The 9,174-nt window shown below is 39.9% G+C and overlaps 1 pseudogene; it reads left to right on the top strand.

Annotated features, from left to right (window-relative positions):
• The first annotated feature begins 2,679 nt into the window (after positions 1-2,679).
• Positions 2,680-4,503, top strand: LOC116703244 (S-modulin-like; annotated as a pseudogene).
• The last annotated feature ends 4,671 nt before the right edge of the window (positions 4,504-9,174 follow it).

The raw sequence follows: 9,174 nt of genomic DNA, 5'->3' as shown, positions 1-9,174 counted from the left end.
CACAAGCTACAACACAAACACACACTACCAGACACAATACTAAAGCTACAACACAATCCCAAAAGCTACAACACAAACACTAAGCAACAACACAAATACTAAAGCAACAAACACCAACACTAAACGAACAACATCAACACAAAACTGCTAACACACCACATAAAAAAGCCTACAACACAACTGCAACGTCACACACAAATACAACAGTTTACACCACAAAAACAAAAGCTACAACACAAATCTAAAGCAACACACAAACACAAACGCGACAACACAACACAAAAGCGGGGACAACCCAAACACAAGACGACAACACAATTTACAACAGCTACCACCAAACACACAAAGCTACACCACCAATACAAAAGCTACAACAATAATAACAACAGCTACACACAAATACACAAGCTACAACAATAATACAAAAGCTACAACACAAATACAAAGCACAACACCAATACAAAGCTACACACCAACCACAAAGCTACAACACCACACAAACTACAAAGACAACACAAAGCTTCACACAATACAAAAGCGTCAACAACACAAACCAAAAAGCGACAACACAACTCAAAAGCTCAAGACCCAACTACAAAAGGCCACAACACAAATACCAAAGTGACCCCCACAACCAAAAGCTACAAAAACAAACACAACATCTCCAACCAAATACTAGCACAACCCAAAAACAAAAGCGACACCAAACACAAAAGCAACAACCAAATACAAAAGTCCATCACACAAACAAAGGCCAACAACATACAAATAACAAAGCCACAACACAAACACAAAGCGACAACACAATTACAACGCTACCTCACAAACACAAACGCGACAACACAAACCCAAAAGTGACAACACCAACACCAAAGCCGCCAACACAAACCAAAGCTACAACCCAACACAAAGCTACACACAAACACTAAAAGCAACAACACAAACCAAAAGCTACACACAAACACAAAAGCTACACACAAATACTACTACAACTACAACACCAAAGCTCAACACAAATCAAGTACACAAAACCTAAAAGCTCACAACACAAATACAACAGCTACAAGCCAAACACAAAAGCTACCTCAAAACAAAAAGACTCTACAACCCAAACAATAAGCACAACACAATACTAAAGCTACAACACAAACACAAAGCTACAAACCAAATACTAAACACAACAACGACCAAACACAAGACCACAAAATACAAAGCTACAACCACAAACACAAAAGCTAACCAACACAAATACAAAAGCACAACAAACTACAAAAGCCCCCCAAATACAACAACAACCAAACAAAAGCTACAACACAAACAAAAAGCGACAACAAACCCAAAAACTAAACAAAATACGAAAGCCACAACACAAACAACAAAACGCTACAACACAAAATACAACAGCCATACAAACAAACACAAACCGACAACACAAACACAAAAGCTACAACACAAAACAACAAAAGCGATACACACACTAAAAAGAACACACACAAATACAACAATACCACAAAACACAAAAGCTACACAACAAACACAAAGCACAACACAAACACGAAAAGTACACACAAATACAAAAGCACCAACACAAATACCAAAGCACAAACAAAGCCACAACACAACAGTCAACACACAAATACTAAAGCTTACAACACAAACAAAAAAGCACAAATCAACACAAACACAAAAGCAACACACAAATCAAAGCACAACACAACCAAAAGCACAAACCCAAAAACAAAGCTACAACACAAACACAAAAGCTACAACACAAATACAAAAGCAACACAACACAAACACAAAAGCACAACAAACACAAAAGCTACAACACAAAGTACAAAAGCTAACAAAAACACAATAAACACAACAAGCTACACACAAAAGCTACAACACAAACACAAAAGCTACAACAAAAACCAAAGCTTTTGACTAATACCGGTAGGCAGAATTTGTATTTGTGGTGCTTTTGCGAAGTGTTTGGGCTTTTTATTGTGTTGCTTGTGTGCGTATGTGTTTTGTAGCTTGTGTGTATTGTGTTGTAGCTTTTGCGTGTGTGTTTGTGGCTTTTGATTTGTGTTGTAGCTTGTGCGTATGTGTTGTGGCTTTGTATTGTTTTGAACGTCTGGCCACCCAGTCTTTCAGTACACAGATGTCCTTCACCTTTATCCTGAACTACGTTGATGTGGGATAGGTCTCATTTAACCTCACTAACCAATCCCACATTGTAGTGCATCACAATAATCAACATTGGGGATTTTAGGATCGTTAGGACATGCGACACCTCTGTCTTGTTTGTTTACCGTGGTACTAAAGGATTACCACCACTCTGCCATTACGCAACCCATCCCACCCCAACTTTAATTGCCTTCACTGGCGAGTCCGTGGTGTGTTTGGCACCACGCAGCAGATGGTCTTGTAATCTGGCCTGAAACTATTACACTGGAGACACAGATAATCTCATCCATTCATTGTGGAAGAGCACCTACATCACAAAGAGGCTTCAAGCACAATAAAGGTTTCTTAGTTAGTACACATATACGGGAAGTTGATAATAATATTCTGTTGCAATGAGACCTGCATTACTGCATTATTGGACTGTGTTTAAACAAACCAAAATATTAAAACTGAAATAAATATATTATAAATCTAGCTTGATACATCCATTACCAATCAGGTTTCATGTGTAGACTGATGTAAGTCAACATCCAGAGAGGTATTAAACCCGGGTGGCAGATGGGATTGTAGTTTAAGCAATAAAGCTACAACGGCATAAAAGGCCCCCCAGTGTTTTTTAGCCACCTGGTGTTTAATCCTCTTATGCCTCAGTATTTAACTGTGTCTTTGAAAAGGTGACATCGCGGTGACAGGTTTCCCTTAATCTTCAAGACAGCTTCTGGATGACAATAATCCCATTGGCACTTGAGTGGCGGTCAGGGTGAATATTAGGCAAGAGACACGACGCACGTCGCTGAGTTTTAACCCCAACCACAGGAAGCAAGAAGACAGAGAGACAAGAAGAAGTGTCTCCTTTGTGAGAGTCAGTCTACAGGATGGGATAACAAGAGCAGCGCTTTGTCAAAAGACTCCTGCAGGACGCTGAAATCCAACACGAATATTCAAGTCCGCTCTGCACCTGGTACCAGTCCTTCCTGAAGGAGGGTCCAGCGGGAAGATCAGCAAGCAGCAGTTTGAAGGCATCTATGCCAGCTTCTTCCCAAACGCCGACCCACAACGTACGCACGGCACGTGTCAGGAGTTTCGACACCAACGCAGACGGCACTTTGGACTTTAAGAGTACATCGTCGCTCTGCACCTCACATCCGGGAAAGACTATGAATGGAGTGGGCCTTTGCCCTGTACGACGTGGACGGGATGGAACCATCAGCAAAATAAAATCCTAGAGATTGTTAAGGTACCCATACCTTCCTTTGTTCTCATGACGGTGCAGAACACAGAGTGGGCTGTTGTTGCACTCATTTGTCAAAATACCTTTATCCCTGCAGCAATTACCAACTTTTGACTTCTATTCAGTTCCCCGTAAAAATGCCTTCACATTCTTCTTAGATCAACGTAGTTGAAAAGAAGATGGTATATTTTTTCATAATTATTTAATTAATTAATTCGCTGCTTGGCAGATAATTATCACCTTACGTATTGCTATTTACGCCTATTACCTGAAAAAGTGTAATGGGAACAAAAGGGATTGTAAGTTTGATTATTGTCTGCAATGTTGAAAACTTGGTTACATAGTCTTAAATTCTCTATCACTACTACTACTAATAATAATGAGGCTTGACTCACAGTTATTTCCTTGAATATTTGTGTTGTAATTGCCATCACAATGTCCCCATTTTTAATGAGTCTTCAAACAGACAATCAGCCCAAAATCCCCAAAATAATAAATTACATTTTACAAAGCAAAGAAAAAAACAAGTCGTCATATAGAAGCTGGAACCAGCAATAACTTGATAAATTTCATTTTTCAGATTTCTGAATCCATTGTAAAGTCCATGGAGTATTTATTTCTCTTTCTCATATTATTTATGGTGGTATTTTATGATTAAATTAAGCATGCAATGTAAAACATGCCAACAATTACTCTCATGCAGTCAATATTCAACATGATTCCTCCTGAAGACCAGAAGAAAACCTCCCAGAGGATGAAACATGCCGAGAGAGGGCGGAAAAACTCTGGGAATTCTTCGGGAAAGGAAGACGGTAACTCCCATTTCACAACAGCCTCTTTAAAGCTTTCCTAGACCTACATCGTCACCCACGGTTCTGCTGTTCTACTTTTTTTTTGTCCCTTCCTAAAAATTCAGAGGGAGAATTCATCAGGGTGTGATGGACACCCAGGACATCCTGCGGTGATACATACGTATGAGCCTCAGAAAATCAAAGACAAGCTGAAAGAGAAGAAAAACTAATCCGTGTGGTTTTAAGACTGTTTTCTCTTCTTCTGTTATCTGCTCTGGCTGCATTGTCCGCTTGACCACACGTCTCTCTTTTTCCGATTGATTTATTTTTATTTTTTTGCAACAAGGGAACATAGCATTTCTTCTTGTAACCCCATTAAAGAATTGCATTACATACCAATGCAGAGGTACTCTTGAATGAGCGATTTAAGACCCGGGTTTGACATTTTTTGCAGTTAAGTGACAATCTGTTTTCAAAATATGTAGAAACAACGTTGGTGTGGCTTCCTACAAAGCCAGACAACAGACGGTTTAGTCAAAATGGACCAGATGGATACTACATAGAAATACATGTTATGCCTACCATGAGTGTATGTTTTTGGGGATAAAGCATATAGAAGTCTTAAGAATACAACAGAGGTCAAAACCGAAACTGCAAGCGACTATATCTGCTAGTTAAGGCTACAGTAACTGGTAAAGATAGCGTTAGCCAAAGCTAATTTACAAACTAATTTCTAGTTTCTAGTTAAACTAAATACAAGTTAATGTTCTACAAATGAGTTTACACCACACTTATTAAAACTAAAGCTTACATTATAAGGAGAAAACAGAAGATAAGCTAATCCAGAAAAGCTAAGTAGCTAGCAGAGTAGCACTAACTCTGACCTCCGACTGCTGGTGGAATTGATGTGATTTCATGTGGCTAAGATAATTAGAAAGTCGGCTTATTTGTATAAAATGAAACGAATGCCATGTCTTATTGCTCAATAGACTAAAAAGCTATGGAAGAAACAAGAAACTATTCCAATGGAGAAACATGAATACAACCAGATACACTAGTCTGGCTAAACATCGACTAGCCTAGCTAGCAAAGCAGGACTACCACCTTGGCTGCCCTTTGACCAGTGACATTCACATGACCATAGTCTACCTTTAAATAAAGATTAGTTTTATAGCTCAACGCACAAGAGAGCTGAAGAGAACAAAAACATAACATAATTGAGAGAAAAAGCAACGCCAGAGTCCAGCTAAACTATAATTAGCTTAGCTAGTAAAGTAGCAGTAACTGCAGTTGTCTGTCCCTCTGACTAGATGAATCACCGTGATTTAATATTGTTAAACTACATTCAAATCATCATTTTTAGTTGAACTAGGTCAATGGAAAAAGAGCTGAGAAGAAACCAACTGTATACTGTTTTCCCCAGTGCAATTAGATACTTTGTTAGGTTTTATATAGCACAATGACACTTTTTAGCATAAAAGGCATACACTTTTCAAGTGTATATCTGTTGCACACTTCAGCTAAGTGTTTTCACTTTTACTGCTCTGTTTAGTATAGATTTGTATCCTGATTGACGTCTATACAGCAAAAAAAAATCGGGACCCCTCTGCCACACAACCCTTGTGTTTCCCATGCAGCTTTACTGACAGCAAATCTACTCTCTCACGTCTGGTCGCACCCCAGAAATGTTTTTCTCACACTTGAATCATTATTAGGTTAAGCAAGAAAGTCAGGGTGAGAACTCCTTATGAGAGGAATTAGGCTCAGGTTACAATCTGCCTGTATCAGCCAATCCTATAGGCTGAAGTCACTGAGATATACAACCTCATTACTGGAGTGTTAGTTAGGACAGTGTGGCCGAAATGATGAAGAATACTTTGCTGCAGCACTTTTATTAGTAATTAATATTCTAGGCACCTATAAGTAACAATGAGGTGTTACTGCAAAAGATTAGAAAAAAAATACTATACGCTCATTATAGAACGTAGAATTTTAAGCATGGAATTGCAATGACACACCGTGTATACAGTGCCTTGCAAAGTATACGGCCCCCCTTGAACTTTTCAACCTTTTGACACATTTCAGGCTTCAAACATAAGATAATAAAATTTATTTTTTGTGAAGAATCACCAACAAGTGGGACACAATTGTGAAGTGAAACGAAATCTATTGGATATTTTAAAACTTTTTTAGCAATAAAAAACTGAAAAGTGGTGCGTGCAAAATTTTCAGCCCCTTTACTTTCAGTGCAGCAAACTCACTCCAGAAGTTCAGGCGAGGATCTCTGAATGATCCAAGTTGTCCTAAATGACTGATTGTGATAGATAGAATCCACCTGTGTGTGATCAAGTCTCTGTATGAATGCCCTGCTCTGGATAGTCTCAGGGTTCTGTTGAAAGCGAGAGAGCATCATGAAGACCAAGAACCCACCCCAGGCAGTTCGTAATACTGTTGTGGAGAAGTTTTAAAGCCGGATTTGGATACAACAAACAAAGTTCCCAAGCTTAAACATCCCAAGGAGCACTGTGCACGCGATCATTTTGAAGGGAGGAGTATTGACCACTGCAAATCTAAGTTCAAAGTTCAAAAGAAATTTTTTTTTGTCATATGCACCTTATGTACAAGTACCACAGCAATGAAAATACGTATGCCCTATTGCACTCTCCAGCACCAGTCAACAGGTAAACAATCAATAAAATAATATAGTTTAAAAAATAAAACCATTTAACCACCAAAATAAACCAGTGGCTAAGTGACCTAACACAGACCCCAGCCCTCCTCCTGCTGCGCTATCATTCAACAACCTATACCTGAGGATAAAAACTATCCCTAAACGTGATGTGCGCGTGGGATACTCTGCAACCGTCCCCTGATGAAGGTGGGAGAAGAGGTTGTGTGCAGGATGACTAGAATCCTCATATACTAACTACGTTGCTTCTTAGTACTACGTTTCCCATAAATATGTTTGCAACGGTTCAATGGTAACGCGATGATTTTAGACGCAGTTTGGACCACCTTTGTCAGAAGATTCGATCATGTGAAGTATCCTACCAAACCACACTACATGTTACCTGTCAATATACTCTCAATTGTCCAACGGTAGATTCCTTAAGAATATTAGAGACATACCATATTTCTAAGACACCTCAAAAAATATAGCCTCTGATGTGCCTCTTATGGCACATCTGATATGAAACGACCATGTGAGGGAGTCTGAATATGGATGCCTAAGATTAACGTGTTGACAATTTCAACAGGAGAGTTGTTAATGTAGACCGTGTGTGTGAATTTGTTCTTCCTAATCTTGATGACCTCCTAGTTTTTCTCCACATTAGGACAGTTATTTTCACCGGCCCACCATTGATCAAATTACACACCCTTTCCAGTAGGTGTTTTCATTATTGCTGTCAATGAGCCTATCAAAAGTAGTGTCGTCTGCAAATTCACATATCATTAGTGGGATTTTTGCCCTAGCATCTATGTTGTACAGACTATATAATAAGGGACTGGAGACAGCAGCCTTGGGGTGCTCCTGTGTTTAGCACTATACAGCTGAGTATGTAGTGCCACTCTAACTATCTGGGGGCGACCTGTAGTAAAATCCTGTATCCACTTGCAGATGGAATTGCAGAGGCCCAGGTCTAACAGCTTAGATGTTAAGAGGGGTCTGATGGTTAAAGCACTACTATAATCACAAAACATCCTGACATATTTATCCCGCCTCTAGATGTTGACACACAGTGTGTAATGCCAAGGATACAGCATCATCACAGCCCTATTTGATCTATATGCAAATTGTAATGGATCAATAGAGACAGGTATGCTGTTGTTGATATATGTTTTCACAAGTTGTTCAAAACACTTAAATCACAGAGTCATGCTATGGGTCTAATATCATCAACAAGTGGCACTCGTTTTCTTAGGCACAGGAACTAATAGATTTTTAACAACACTTTGGAACTACACAAAGAGCGAGTGACCATTAAAATGTCATTAAAAACGAGGCAAGTTGGCTATAACATGTCTTTAAAACTCGTGGAGTAATACTCCGGCCCAGCAGCACTTCCTATTTTCACAGATTTAAAAACTTACGTGTGTCCGTGACTGACCTGATATGCTGGCCTAATACTAAACAGATTACAAATGGAGATATGTCTGAGTTTATATTTCCAACATCGAAGGTACTTTGACATGCACATCCCCAACTTTAGGCGCCAGTAAGCTCATCCGTGCATTCAAAACGAGCATAGAAAGCATTCAAGTCATCTGGGAAGGAAGCAGAGGTGTTTGTACGCCACGGGTTTGGCTTGGTAGCCCCTTAACCACATGTAGGCCGTGCCAGAGACGCGCCTAGAGTCCCCTTCAGAAGCAATATCGCTCTATCTTGTCCGGTGTTGTTTTTTAGCAGACTTGATTGCATTCCTAAGCCTCGTACCTCGCGATTTTGTAACGAGCATCGTCTCCAGATTTAAAAAGCCACTGTCCTTCCATGCAGTTTCACACCGTACATTACTGTTTATCCCCTTTTTCGTTAGGGTACACGAAAGTATGCGAGGGACATACGCTGTCCACACGGATTAACATAGTCAGTAATATGCCTCAGTGTACCCACGCAGTAGCGGAATCACTAAAAACTGACCAGTCAGTAGATTCAAAGCAGCCTTGCAACATGAGCTCACCTTAGCAGTCAGCGCTGTACTGTCCCTCACAATGGGTTTCTCTCTCTTTATCACCTGCTTGTACACAGGGAGCAGCAGAAGACCTGGCCGTCCCTGTAAACTTCAGCTCAGACAAGGAGAAGACTGATCAGAGATGCAGCAAGAGGCCCATGATCACTCTGGATGAACTGCAGAAACTCAGTTGAGGGGAGAGTCTGTCCATGACAACAATCAGTCGTACACTGCACAAATCTGGCCTTCATGGAAGATGGCAAGGAGAGGAAAGCCATTCTCAAAGATATCCACTAAAAAGTCTCGT

The sequence above is a fragment of the Etheostoma spectabile genome, chromosome 15 (genome assembly GCF_008692095.1).
Source record: "Etheostoma spectabile isolate EspeVRDwgs_2016 chromosome 15, UIUC_Espe_1.0, whole genome shotgun sequence".
In the NCBI taxonomy this organism is placed as follows: Eukaryota; Metazoa; Chordata; class Actinopteri; order Perciformes; family Percidae; genus Etheostoma; species Etheostoma spectabile.
This window is presented reverse-complemented; position numbering and strand designations above follow the sequence as displayed.